The sequence below is a fragment of the Lotus japonicus genome, chromosome 2 (genome assembly GCF_012489685.1).
Source record: "Lotus japonicus ecotype B-129 chromosome 2, LjGifu_v1.2".
Taxonomy (NCBI): Eukaryota; Viridiplantae; Streptophyta; class Magnoliopsida; order Fabales; family Fabaceae; genus Lotus; species Lotus japonicus.
This window is the reverse complement of record NC_080042.1, coordinates 25,527,195-25,542,179: the sequence shown is the minus strand read 5'-3', so window position 1 is coordinate 25,542,179 and position 14,985 is coordinate 25,527,195. Positions and strand designations below refer to the sequence as shown.

General features: G+C 40.5%; 1 long non-coding RNA gene across 1 annotated transcript; it reads left to right on the top strand.

Moving 5' to 3' along the window:
* Positions 1 to 3,900: 3,900 nt before the first annotated feature.
* LOC130737832 (uncharacterized) lies at positions 3,901 to 7,981 on the top strand. The gene is made up of 3 exons (XR_009018972.1): positions 3,901 to 4,515; positions 6,158 to 6,236; positions 7,810 to 7,981. It is a non-coding gene; the product is annotated as an uncharacterized LOC130737832 (long non-coding RNA).
* The last annotated feature ends 7,004 nt before the right edge of the window (positions 7,982 to 14,985 follow it).

Below are 14,985 nucleotides of genomic sequence, written 5' to 3'. Positions count from 1 at the left end.
GTTACCCGCCAAGTGGCGGTCTCCAAGCCTGGAGATTGGGCCTCCGAGCGAGGACCAACCGACCCAACAGAGGTAATTAAGCATACTAGGCCTAGCTCCCATACTATAAATAGGGAGCGGTTAACATTTGTAAGGGACTCTTGGCTCATTCGCTAAATAACACATGAAATTCAGTTACACACTCTCTCTCTCTAAGTGCAATCTCTCTACATCTCTCTACTCTAGGGACTATACCCTCTCTCAATGTTCATGGCAAGAACATTTGGCACCGTCTGTGGGGAACCGTAAACTTTCTACTCCCGGATCACGTGGATTGATTGCACAGTTGAACAAGTGGAAAAGGTTGTGGTCACTATTGGATTTCTTAATTTTGAGGAAATTTCTTGATTCTCGGCGTTCTTATAGCAATCTCCGATGGAAGCTCGCGGTCAAAGACGACGTGTTCAGTCAGAACCAGAGCAGCGCAGGGAGGTGTGGCGAGAGCAACCGGCTCCACCGCCTCCTCCACCTTCCCCGACTCCACCGCCGTAGTTGACAGTTACTCAGAGGAACTGGCGATGAATGATGCGCAGCGTTGATAATATCCAGCAACTGAATGATTATCTCTTGGAGCAACAAGATGAAGGCGCTCACAAGGCGGATGCGGTTGCCGAATTTGAGACTTTCTCGGCGAAAGCGCGGGAAGTTGCTATGCAGGACAATATGAAGAACCTAGTGTTGGAATCTTACAGCGGCAGAACTGATCTGAAAGATTGTAGCGCCCTAATTTCTCAACTGAGGAATCACATTAAGTAACCTAACAAAGTCTAAGGACTATTCTGCAATCCCTAAAATCCAAGGGTAATTTTTTTTGAAAATGACTAAATACCATAGGGTTGGAAACACATAATAACTTTATTTAAATAACCTGTTTCCCGATATCAAGTAATAATAGTTTACAATACCATAAGTAAGGTTCAGAATAAACATGCGCACTTTAACAGTGGCGGAAGCAAGGCTTTAATAACAGAGTTCTCATATAGAAAAGGAGACTCAAACATATTCCACAAGAAGAGAAGCAAAGCTGCTTTTTACACCTCTACTCCACCGCCTACAACTCGATCTCCAACTCGAGCAGCTAAGCTTCGGCTGAAGGATCTCCATCGCCTAATAGCGTTAAGCGCCCAAACAACAAATAACAAATAGAAAGGGTTAACTCCATGCAATTACCACGTAAAAAGGGGAAAACATGCTATTAAAATTTAAGAGCATAACATAGCACATAAGCTAGTAACTTAATTCCAGATAGATGACGACATATATCCAACAACATAAAAACAATTCAGGTATTAACAACTTAACAACATATATCAAACTCAGATAACAATAACCTCAACAAGTCAGATCAAATGTCGACAACGTAGATCAACTGTTAGTGCTTTATGATGCAACTATATGTTGCTAACAAAATGGATCGATCAATATCGTCTCTCAAGACGGGACAATGATAGGACACACCTCCTCATCGCCACTTATAGCGCCATACATGATGGGACAATCATAGGACACACCTCCTGATGCCACTTAACATCACACAAGACGGGACAATCATAGGACACACGTCCTGATCGCCACTCAGCGTCTCACAAGACGGGACAATGATAGGACACACCTCCTCATCGCCACTTATAGTTAAGCCCTATATGCCAAGTCAGACAACCACAAAGCCCAACCAAGGACCAATCCAAAGTAACCACATGTTCTATCCACTAGGAAGCAGTAATGACAGAAACCAGTAAACGGCCGAAGCCTCTCAGAAAACGGAGACACACGTCTCAATAAGTTCACTCAGCCGAAGCCTTCAGAAAACATTTGGCACAAGCCTCAGAAACAGTCAATATAAGCAAGCATACAACATTGCAAGCATAATAATCATAATCCAATGCCAATCAATTTAAACATCTTCATCTCAAACACAGGCAATGCGATAAAAGCAGGCAAGACTCAAAGACGCGCTAAAACTAAGTTACCCTTACCTTCGTGAGTAGAAGTTGTGCATGGAAGTTGCGAACCTAGAACAAGGAAACACAATCATCAACACAAGCCTCACTAGGAGCAACACGATCTAATAATACTAATCGAAATCGTAAAGAAAGCTTTTAACGCTTCAGAGTTCACATTTGGGCACGAATGGACAACGGAGACTTCGTTCGCTAAAACGAGCATAACTCGAGCTACAGAACTCGGAATGACATGAAACCGGAGCCAAAATTTTGAAAATCGAAAGAGCTACGCTATAGCTCAGGTCATAGAGACCCAAAAATTATTTTTGGACGCGGTACCCTATTAAACAGGTTTCGGCCACTCTCAAAAATAGGGTTTCCGAACTTTTTCTTCGATTTAAATCAATTCCTAGGTATTCTTAGGCGATATCTAGGCCAGGGAAACTCTCAGAAAATTTATCGGATCGAAAACTAGAACAGGGGTATTTTGGTCAAGATTTTTAGCTCGGAAACTCAAAATCAGAATTTCGAAAAATAAATTGGATGAGGTCGATACCAACGACGATTATGACGACTAATCCTACTGACGCTAAGCTCAGTCGAGAGTTTTTGACTCAAAAAGCGGAACCTCAGCATAAAATGGGTATTTTAGCAGAATTGAAACTCGGCGGCAATTTGGCGAGATTCGGCAAAATGTAATCCGCTAAACATGCTCTTGGGCACGCAGGGAATAAGTTTAGACAGAGAAATCAAGTTATTTGGACAGTTTTACAAAAAGCTCAAAACTTTGAGCACAGAAAGAGAAAAGCGACAGAATTTACGATCAGAGGTAAGGAAAAGCATCAGTACCTCGAGGCCTACGCGTAGCAACGAACTGTGCGACGATCAGACAAGAATCGACGAAAATCAATTCTCCTCCTTCCTCCTTGAAACCCACAGCCGTGTGTGTGTGTTGGTGGTGATGTTTTTTTTTTTTTTCATTTTTCAAGCTATTTATAGAAAATGGAAAACGCGGGAAAATGAATATTTCGCGATTCTGATTTTTCCTGCACATTCCTCCGTGAATTCTAAGATAGGTTCTGGCGACAGAATTTCAGAACTCAAAACAGGTTTCTCAGAATTAAAGCAAACGATCCAAAGTCGGTGTAAATCCATTTTACCCGAAAAACTACTTTTTGCAGTTGATGTCGGATGAGAAAACTTCTTTCTGAAGAAAGATTAGAAACATCGAAAGAAATGGGTGTATGCGTGTGGAATCTTCGTTTGAAGCTCCGAATAGAAAAAGTCTTCATCAACAGTTTACTTTAAGGTTCTTGAGCTAACAGGAACTCGGTTTCGGCAAACTTCTGAGAATCGAAATCGATCGTTCATGTAAGACCCACATTTTTGAATTAGAATAATTAATTAATTTCCGACTCACGCCTAAGATGTTGTGTAAGCGTGAGAGGAGCCTGAACAAATAGTTTTTCTATTCGGAGCTTCTAACGAAGTTTCCATCCGGGTAACCTCATTTCTTTTGATGTTTGGGATCTCTTTCCAGAAGGAAGTTTCTTCATTCGACGTCATTTGCAAAAAGTAGTTCTGCGGCATATTTTGAAGCAGATCGTGTTCAAGCAATTTTCTCACTTAAATGAAATTCCGAAGCAAGTATCGACCTTTTATAAAGGGATACTTAGCTTAGTTGTATAATATGATAACATCATATTTATTCTAATTGTCTCACAATTATTCTTTAGTTCAGTTTTGATTCATTTCTTGGTTCATGGATCATTTTAATTTGTTCAAAGTGATCCTAATTTATATCTTATTATTTCATAAAGTTCCTCATAATTTTTAAGATAATAATATATCACATTTATATTTTTCTCTTAACTCTATGAGTTAAATTCGTCAGTGTCTAAACCAATCCGTACCGCATTACAAAATATCTTCTCAAAATATCTTTACAAAATATCTAAGGGAAATATCTAATCCACCAATCCTTATCCCGACCCTCGACAACTCTTCTCTTCACTCCCATCTTCTTCATTTTCTTTTCTCCCCAGCAAACCTTCCTTTCTTCCTTCCCTCCCATAGCTGCACCATTTCCTTCTTCTTTTCTTCATGAAACACTAACATCATCACCGTTTCTTCTCCTTTTTCTCCATTAACTAAACAGCACCACGAGCCTCCCTTGCTGCCAAGAAGCAACACCTTCGTGTGCCTTCCTCTGTTTCCTCTATTTCGAACAGCCAGGGCCACCTTTCCTTCCACCGAGAGCAACCGCCACCACCTTGTGTCTCCATCAATGCGAGAACCAGCCTCATTCTTCTTCTTCATGATGACAGCACCCATACAACCTTGATCTCTTCACGTTGCAGCACCACAAATCACCAACATCATCATGCTTTCCTCTCCCTCTTGCAGCCGCTGATCACACCATCACCATCACCATGGTTTTCTCCTTATATGGCCAGCAAAGAATCACCACCGCTAGCCATAGCACCACCAACACCATGCCATGCTCCAATTTCTTCTTCACCAAGATCACCATGTATGAACTCCCTAGTCCCTCATTTCACCTTCATTACATTTATATTTCTGGTATTCAATTGTTTTTCCCCTGTTTATGTTGTATCATGGAGATGTGATAAGGCTTGCCTTTTGGTTTTCTTGATGGCTTATGGACCTAATTCATTCGTCTTAGGCTAAGTGGATACATGTAGTTAGACAAATAAATTGATGATGTGGGTTTTTCATGTTGCGGATTGCTTTTCTATTGATCTGTTGAATACTTGTATCAAAATTGGAGTGGCTATCAAAATGTATATTTATAAACTAGGAGTAGGTTTCTATTAATATAAATGTTGTGTGGAAAAGTTGAAATTTTACAAAAAAATTGGACTTTGATTATGTTAGAGTCATATTCATGCTTAGGGTCTTTGCATTAGTTGTTTATATATGCTTTAATTTGAGCTATGTAAAACCAATTTCAGAAAAATCATAACATTGAAATTTTAGGGTTCCAAATTGGGGCTTTTTATTCTAGCGCCTTGGGGAGAGTATAAGCATGCGGTAATCAATTCTTATGCCTTAATAATGATGCATGATGCCTAGGAATTAGCTTGTATTAAAAGAAAACATCAATCTTGGATTATCCATTTTTGGCCGAGAGCTAGCATGTGTATTGGGGGAGAAAAACCTTTTCTTGAAACTCTAGTAATGATGCATGATGTTTAGGGTGATTTCGGGGGAAATTTTGGGTAGAGTTTTGTGGATGAATGGTTGAGCATGCTAAATGTTACTTTTCCTTTAAGTAATTAAGTATCATGTCTTATGTGAGAAGCAATGGAAATGTGGAATATGTTTTGTGTTATTTCAAACATGCTTAGTGCTACTTGTTTCTTAAGTAAGTGCATTTTATGGCATACATGAATGCATGGTGAGAAATTTAGATTCAACTATAAGCATGGTGATTTAAAAATGAGCTGAAGCTTTGGGAAAAATTATAGAGACCTGTTCAGGTTTGAAGCATGATCAAGTTGCATGAATTTTATATTAATGAGAAAGGAAACGGGACTTTGCTGTTTTAATTGATGCTGTTTCTGTTCTGTTTCAAGTGCTGCTGCTGCTGTTCTGATTTTGTTGTTGCTGTCATTGTTTCTGTTTTTGCTGTAATTGCTGCTGCTGTTCTGTTTTTATTGTTGCTGTCACTGTTTCTGTTTTTGTTGTAATTGCTGTTGCTGACCTACTGTAATTACTGTTATTGTTGCTGTTTTGCTGTAACTGTTGTCGCTGTTTTGCTGTTGCTACTTATTGTTGTTGTTACCATGTTTCGGTGATGGCATGCGTAAAAATGAATATGAAATTGTATGCTAAAAAGGGGGCTTGAGGCCGTGAGTTTAAAGTAGAAAATGGGTAGAGAAAATGTCCAAATGCACTAGGAGCATGATTAGGATAATCAATTATGGTTGTTGACAAGTTTCATGCTTTTTAATTTAAGTTAGAACACTAATTGCGTACTTGCTACTTGCTTACTTGAAACTTGAGTTTTGGTCAATTTCACTCATTCGGGGTAATCCTCTTATTCGTGCCTAAGTGTTGCATTCCTAAAGCTTAGAAAGCTTTTCCGGTTTTGGTAGTCGTTTTAAGTCGAGTTGTTACTTAGTGATTAAGTAATCGTACTTTTGTTTAAGGTTTGAGACGTGCAAGCTTGGGACTGGAGGAAATTTGAACGTTTGAGGAAAGGCGAAGGAGAAAGAAATATTGGCTAAGGTAAGGGCAACTCTCCTAGCTATTAGCTATATGCTTAGGTGTCGAAGAATCGGCAATTGTTAAATGATATTGATATGTGAGCCTTATGCTTCTGTTGACTGCTGAGGCTTCGGCCGTTTACTGAGATTTCAGTCTTATTTCTTTTAATGGATAGACATTTGCTATTTCTTGAATTAGGTATGTGCATAAACATGAAGTTATGCCAAAACAACATAAACATTTACTGAGATTATATCGATTGTAAATGCGGAGTGTTATAAGAATTAGCAAGTAGGATCCGACGGAAGGTCTGAGCTACTGCTGACGTGATGGATCGAGGCTTTCTCAGGAAAGAGAACTTGGGGATGATATTGATGTTTTGACTTGTTAGATTTTGAAACAAATGAATGCATAAGACTTGATTTGAGAATAAATTCCATAATGAATTAACTCAAAATAGAACACTTTGAATAATAAAGATAACCCATTTTGAGGATATGAAATGAGTTCGAAAATGGGAATGGTCAAAGATTCGAGGTTCGAGGAAAGATAATGATTTGAGTTGTGAACATCATGAAGAGGAACCGCCATTAAGTGCAAGTGCTACTCCTTGTGTGAAGTGATTGGTCAAATGACCGACGTTTACCTTAGGGAAAAACGATAGTGACATGAACCATAGCTAGACACGTATCCGGGTGAGGACGAATCGTGGTTTGCTAGCTCTTGCATACCTGCATGACTTGATTAAGGGGCTTGTCCTTAATCCTATTAATTATTCTTTGATTAAGAGGTTTGTCCTTAATCATATTATTTATCCATCGATTAGAGAGGATGGACCTTAATCGTATTGTTTACCCCTGGATTAAAGTGGCTGGACCTTAATCCTATTAATTACTCTTGATTAAGGGGTATGACCTTAATCATATTATTCGTTATTGGATTAAAGAGGATGGACCTTAATCCTATTATTTGCTTATGGATTAAAGATGATGGACCTTAATCCTATTATTTGCTTATGGATTAAAGAGGATAGACCTTAATCCTATTAATTGCTTGTGGATTAAAGTGGCTGGACCTTAATCCTATTTTTGCTATTTGATTAAAGTGGTTGGACCTTAATCATATTATTTGTCCTTGAATTCAAGTGGCTGGACCTTAATCCTATTATGTGTTAGTTGATTTAGAGGATTGACCTTAGTCATACTATTTGTTATTTGCTTAAGAGGTTAGACCTTAACTCCTATTACTTGGATCGATTAAGGGGCTAGTCCTTGATCCTGTTATCTATTTGTTGATTAGAGAGTATAGAGCTCATCGTGCTAGATGATTGACCGCTGAGTCGTGCGTTTCCATTGGTGAGACGTGATGCTGCCCTGGCAAGGAAATGAAGATCCATCTATGCGTAGACGGCGAGTGATGGATTGATGACTTGACGTTCAAAGGATAGAGATTGACTTATGTTGTGTCTAATTATTATTCACACGCTACTTAACTATGCTAAATCAAGCTAGGACTTATATTACATTACTCTAGGAAGTTGACCCTTTCTGCCTTGTTTGCTTTGTTTGTGTTTGGGCGGTCGGCAAACTGCCAGGCCCTAACAGGTGTGTCTCTGAGGAGCTGCTGATTGCTGCAAGAAGGTGATTCGACTGATTGACGATGAGACTTCCTTGGAGTGAGTGAACCAACCGAAGACTTGTGGAAGTAATAGTTAGATGTAAGGCTAGAGTCTTGGGTAGAGAAGCTTACCGTCATTGGTTGAAGCTCGTAGGGATGATTGTATTACTTACTTTGGTCTTGGGTAGGTTCCGATGCATTACTCTTCTGCGAATCTCCAGTGAGGGGATTGTAGGAAGTATATTGGACTTAGGGTGTTATCGCATTTTGAACTTTGTTGTCAGTTAAGACATTAATTCACTGTATATTTTATACGTCTTGAACATCCGTCGTCACTCACGGGTGCTTGCCTTGTCAAGGCCGGATGTAAGGGTTTGGGTAAGAGTATACATATCAGGTTTTGGAAAGAAAGCAAACGGAATAAAATATACCCGCTTTTATTAAATCCTTGTTGGAAAATAACTCCATTTTATTTAATAGGTTACTAATTGTGACTCCCGAAAGTCGGGGTGTTACAGTTCGTACAGTCTAGGGTTCCTTGTCGAAACACTCGTCGTGGAAAGGAATAAGAGAAGTTCTTATATTCCTCTGAATACTTTTGAATATCGTTTCTACAGTGCTTTAAGAGCAAATTAGTCATTTACTAACGTTTTCGCCCTAAGGCGGAAGTGAATGAAACTCGTGCTATAACCTATAGCGACTATATAACTATTCTTAACCATTTCCTGAACTTTCTTCTTCATAACGCTAATCCAAACATTAAACACGAGTCAAGTTCCTCTCACGCTTACACATAATCCTATGCGTGAGTTGGAAATTAATTATTTATTTAATTCTAAAATCTTGGGTCTTACAAAGATCACCTTCTCTATTTCAATACAAAAATGATGATCAGTGCGGCATCGGATGCGGTCAAGTGCAGGATGTTTCCTTCAACGTTCAAACGAACGACGATGGCATGGTTAACGACCCTGTCACGGGGCTCCATCACCAATTTTCGCGATGTTTCATCAAAGTTCTTGATTAAGTTACGATTGATGATCTGTATAATGTTTGCCAGGCAGAGGGAGAAACTTTGAAGCAGTATGTGGCGCGTTTCAGCGCAGCTTCTGTAAAAGTAGAGGAATCTGAGCCACGCGCTTCCCCGCGAGCGTTCAAGAATGGACTGTTGCCATGACCATTAAACACCAAGCTAAGCAGGAAACCGGCTCGTTCCATGACCGAGGTCCGCTCCCGGGCAAGTGTGTACATTTTGGATGAAGAGGATGATACATTCAAGCATAACCGCGCGAGAGAAGAGATGGGAGCTCCAGGTTAACAACCTGAGAAGCAAAGGCGTGGTGGCGAGAAAAAAAAATTGACGGTAAAACCGACCAAGGAACAACTAGCGCCACCATGGTGGCGAGAAAACGTGGAACGACGTCGCCGCTGGGAACGTCAGGGGACTAGCTGGCGGGACAAGGCAGATGTGGTGCTCAACGCCAGCCGGGCAGACATTTTTCCGGAGCTAAAGGCTGGGCATATGATTGGTGAACCAGGGTTTCCCAAGCGCCCGCCGAGAGACCTTGATGTGACGAAGTGCGAATATCACTGTGCAGTAGGCCATGACACCAATGATTGCCACGCCTTGGGAAAGAGCATGGAGAAGTTGGTTAAGGCAGGACGCTTGAGACGTCATGACCGAGGCGATCACTGACGGCCCTCATCAGGGCGACAAGAAGACTTAGAGGTTGTCGAGTGGAAACTACAGTTATAGTCGCTAGCCAAAGACATCAACACGATAGCGGGAGGGTTCGACGACAGTGTAGACACTTGTGCGACAAGGAAGCGACATATGAGGGCGGTGAACTCCATCCAGAAGAACCCTTTTGGTTTCTCACACCCCGATATTATTATTTCAACAGAAGACTTCGCTGGGATCCGGCCTACTTGGATGACCAAATCTTGGTCCTGCTGCGAATCAACAATCTAAACGTCAGGCGTGTACTTTTGGATCAGGGCAGCTCAGCAGACATCATCTATGGGGATGCATTTGATCAGCTTGGTTTAACGGATGACGATTTGACTCCGTACACAGGAACCCTCGTGGGGTTCTCCAGCGAGCAAGTTTGGGTGCGGGGCTTCCTTGATTTTGACACGACTATCGGCGAGAATGAAAACTCCAAAGTGTTGAGGGTACGGTATCTTGTATTGCAAGTGGTGGGGTCCTACAACTTGATCATTGGCGAAACAACTTGAACAGAATGTGCTCTGTAATCTCGACAGCTCACTTGGTGGTCAAATATCTGTTGCCTAGTGGCAAGATTGGAAGAATAAGGAATGGAGAATAAGTTTGTGAAAGAAGGGAATGGTTGGAGTGATGGGAGTTGTATAGGTCCGAAAGAGAAATGGGAAGGGACGTGTGAACAGCCGCAACGGTTGGTGGGGGAACATGCCCCATGATGAGGAAAGAGAGTGGCTGCATTGAAGGGAGTAGGGGTGTACAAGGGACGGGTTGGGACGGGTTTTGGTTAACCCTAACCCGGCCCTAAATATTGATCGGGCCAATTCTTAGACCCTAACCCGCCCCTAGACCCGAAGAAACCCGACAATATGCGGGTCCAATTTATGACGGGTCTATGTAGGACGGGACCGGGTTGACCCGAGGGACAATAAATCTAAGACTATTTAATACTAATTATAAAATTTAAAGACAATAACATACTAAAAGGGTTACAAGTTAGAACTATTTTTTAGAACAAAGAGCTTGAAATGATCCAATTCTTGCATAATCTATGTCATAATCTATTGCACTTGAGAGGTTTACATTTTATTTGATCTATATGCACGTGTCACTCATTTTGTTTGATCTCTCTTCACTTGTCTCACATGTGAATTACATGATTTTCTCTTGTTAAAGCATGAAAGTGTTCATCTTTTAACCAACGTTTATTTAATTAGTAAGATAAATGTTAAACATTTTCATATCATCCACATGGTAAGATAAACTTGAGCACCATCTATCACATTTTGACCATTATAACAAATTAAAATTTTATAAAATATATATGTGGGACGGGTCGGGTGGCCCGAATGTCAACCCGAACCCGACCCGACCCGAAGCCAGATAACTCAATGATCAACCCTAACCCGACATCTTTTAATGATCGGGCCGGGTTGAACCCGACCCGAAAGGCTTGGGTCGGGACGGGTTGGCGGGTAGGGCCGGGTCTTGTACACCCCTAGAAGGGAGCGTGCGAGTGGTAGGCAGCGTGCAGTTATTGTGCGTGATTGGCTCGGGTTTCGTGACTTGATGACATGAGGTGACATTTCTAAAATGACAGTTGGGATTTCAAAGATACGCTGACTCTTCTGTTTCTGTGACGTGTGAACACACTAGGCGACCAAACTCACCACGATCGCCCCTAAAGCGTGGCGACCAAACACACCACGACTGCCGCTCGTGGACTTGTGAAAAGACTTGTGAAATTTTACTGCTTTTAAACGCCATGTTGGCGACTTAAATATCTTAGACAACATTTGTAGTTAGTCATTTTGATCCTTAAAGACATGCTTAGCCCTCATGTTTCGTGCTCGGTGTCTTGTGGTCTAGAGGACTATGCGAGCCCCTAGGGGGCCTACGCCCAGGGGTTACCCGCCAAGTGGCGGTCGCCAAGCCTGGAGATTGGGCCTCCTCCAGCGAGGCCCAACCGACCCAACAGAGGTAGTTAAGCATACTAGGCCCAACTCCCCTACTATAAATAGGGAGCGGTTACCATTTGTAAATGACTCTTGGCTCATTCGCTAAATAACACATGAAATTCAGTTACACTCTCTCTCTAACTCTCTCTCTCTAAGTGCGATCTCTCTACATCTCTCTACTGTAAGGACTATACCATCTCTAAATGTTCATGGCAAGAACATGTCATATTTACATGAGCGACCTTGGCAGTATGATATTGATATTACATACAAAGGAAGGGATAATGTGATATTGTTTACGTGGGGAACACACAAAATTACTATGGCTCCTTTTTTACACTTTGATAAGAGTCCATTAGAAAAAAAGTTAATTTTTTTTTTTGATAACTTAGAATGAAAAGGAGTTTGATGAAGATGCGAAAGAAACTAAATGTATATGTCTAGTAGTGATTAAAGAACTTATGAGCGTTGTAAAGAGGAATCAACAATTCCATAAGAGGTACTAGAGATTCTAGAGGACTTTAAAGAGCTGATTGCAGATGAACTACCCAGCGAGTTGCCTCCAATGAAAATATTCAGCACCACATTGATCTGATTCCGGGGTCTAGCTTGCCAAAGCTTCCTCATTACATGATGATCCCTAAAGAGAATGAAATCCTAAAGGAGTAGATTGAAGACTTGTAGAAGAAAGGATTCATTCATGAGAGCATGAGCCCATGTGCTGGACCAGTCCTCCTTGTCCCTAAGAAAGGATGTAAGTGGTGAATGTGTTTTGACAGTAGAGCCATCAATACGATATGCTTGATGAATTAGCAGGTTCTAAGGTGTTTTCAATGAAAAAATTGAAAAGTGGCTATCCTTAGATCAGATTCAGGCCTAAAGATGAGTGGAAGATAGCTTTCAAGAGCAAGGATGGATTGTATAATTGGTTGGTGATGCCTTTCGAGTTATCAAACGCCCTCAACACCTTCATGAGGTTGATGAATCAAGTTTTGTGTCCATTTATTGGTTCTTTTGAGGTTGTTTAATTTGATGATATCTAGCTAGATTTGGCGAAGGATTTCATGTTGGGTTTTCCTCGTGCACAGCGAGGCGTGGATTCTGTGTTTGTTATTGTAGAAAGATTCTTCAATATGACGCACTTCATTGCCTGTAAGGAGTCTGCTGACACATCCAATACTACCAGACTGCTTTTCAGGGAGGTTGTGCGTGTTCACATGGTTTCTAAGTCGATTAATTTAGATAGTGACACCAAATTTCTCAGTCATTTCTGGATTACTCTTTGGAGGTTATTTGGAACAACGCTAAACTGAAGTTCTACGACACATCCATAGACTTATGGACAAACTGAGGTAACCAATAGAACTTTGGGAAATATGATTCAGAGTGTCAGTGGGGACAAACCAAAGCAGTGGGATCTAGCTCTTCATCAAGTGGAATTCGCTTATAACAACGTTGTGCAATCAGCTACAGAAAAATCACCTTGTTGTGGTGTTAGTATTTTAGTTTCCGACCCCTATTCCAAAATTACATTAATCTATATATAGTACTTGAATCCAAAATAACTAACTAATTCTAGGGGGCTAGATTACATGGAAAGTAACTTCCTATATCTAAGCCATTCCCTCGACATGCCTTGAAGCTCCTCGAATCCTTATCTTCGAAGTCCTGACTTGATCTCCACACACCCATATTCTAGTAAATGCATGATTTTCCAAACATGGGGAAGGATGTTTCGTGAATCCTCTAGATTCTTCAGATTGTGGGTTATGGATCCTTCTCGCATAGAGTGTCGGTTTGAGCCTGAACTACACTTGCGTGCTCAAAAGCGCCTTGAACACCTTCATCTTCAATTGGTTAAATATCTCATGTAAACTTCATTTCAGGAATTAACCTCTACACTTCACATCCCCATCGTCTAATGACAACAAGACATACCAGAAGATGCCAACAAAGCATAGCTTAAAGACGTTCAAGGCAGACTACACAAGCAAAGAAAGTTAAATCAACTAGATCGTCTGAACAAGCAAAAAGAAGACATATCAAGATAGAAGACAGTTGAACAAAGACAAGAAAGGTCAAAGTTGCAAAGACGACTCAAGCAAATAAGAAGCCAAATCTGCAAAGTTGTCTAATGAAGAGAAGAATGCTTGAAGAAAGAAGGAGAGTCAAAGCTTCAGAACCAGAAGTATGCTAGATATATTCAAGCTGACAAATCGTTTGAGAAGCATATGACTAATTAAGATCTACATCGTCTATCTCAAAGGAAGAAGTAATGTCTAAACAAAGAGTGGCACTTTCAAATTGAAAGCTCTCTGACATTGTTGAAAGATAAAGTCAAGTGCAATAGATCACGTGATATCTCAGAAAGCACTTTTGACAAGGAAACAAGTACAACGTTGTCACCATCAGAGTTTCCTCTATCTCTCACCAAAGGACTAGATCACAGTTGCTGATGCTACCAACCAACTTACAAGATACATTTTTTAGCAATTGGGTTCAACAAAGGATACAATGCATTTTGATGCACTTGACTAGAAGATCGTTTGATCCAACGACTAGTACTCAAGAGGTTCTACATGCTCCAAAGGCTCTCAACATATCCAAGAAGCTCTTGCAGTATAAAAGGAGAACATGAAGATTTTCTAAAGACAAGAAACTGAGCTATAACTTTCATCCAAGTCGAAAATATTCTTCAACCAAGAAAGAAGCAACCTCAAAGAAAAGCTTAAGAGTCAAACCCTTAGCCATCGGCTACTTCAGAGAGAGATATCCTTAAGAGTCAAATCTTCATATCCAACTATCTTTAGATCAAGAACACAAAGTATACACCCAGAGTCAAATCCTCAAACACTTTGTAGTTCCAAAGCTTTGTAATTTACACAATTCCTCTTGTGAGAAGAGAATCGTGTAGAGCCAAGCGATCTTGAAAAAGATCTTAGGAGAAGTTCTGAAAAATACTTGTTGAGGAAGGAGTCTTTTTTAATACTCGTTAGGAGAAGTCATGTAGAATAGAAGTCCTCTAGAATACTTGTTGGGAGAAGTAATGTCAAATACTTGTTGTAGGAGAAGTCCTTGATACTTGTTAGTGGAAGTCTTGGTTATGCCAAAGACTGGATGTAGCCCCATCATTTGTGGGTGAACCAGGATATATTCTTGTGTGCTTATCGTCTACTCTTTCTCTTTTTTATATCTGTTGCACTAAACGATTGCGAAAACTTTTTTCATAAACTTATAATCGTTTGGAAAAACTCTGATTTTAACTGAACACAATTCAAATCCGCCTTTCTTGTGATACTTTTCCGATATCAAAACTGAGGTAACCAATAGAAATTTGGCAAATATGATTCAGAGTGTCCGCGGGGACAAACCGAAGCAGTGTGATCTAGCACTTCCTCAGGTGGAATTCTCTTATAACAACGTTGTGCACTCAGCTACAGGTTAATACCTTGTTGTAGTGTTAGTATTTTAG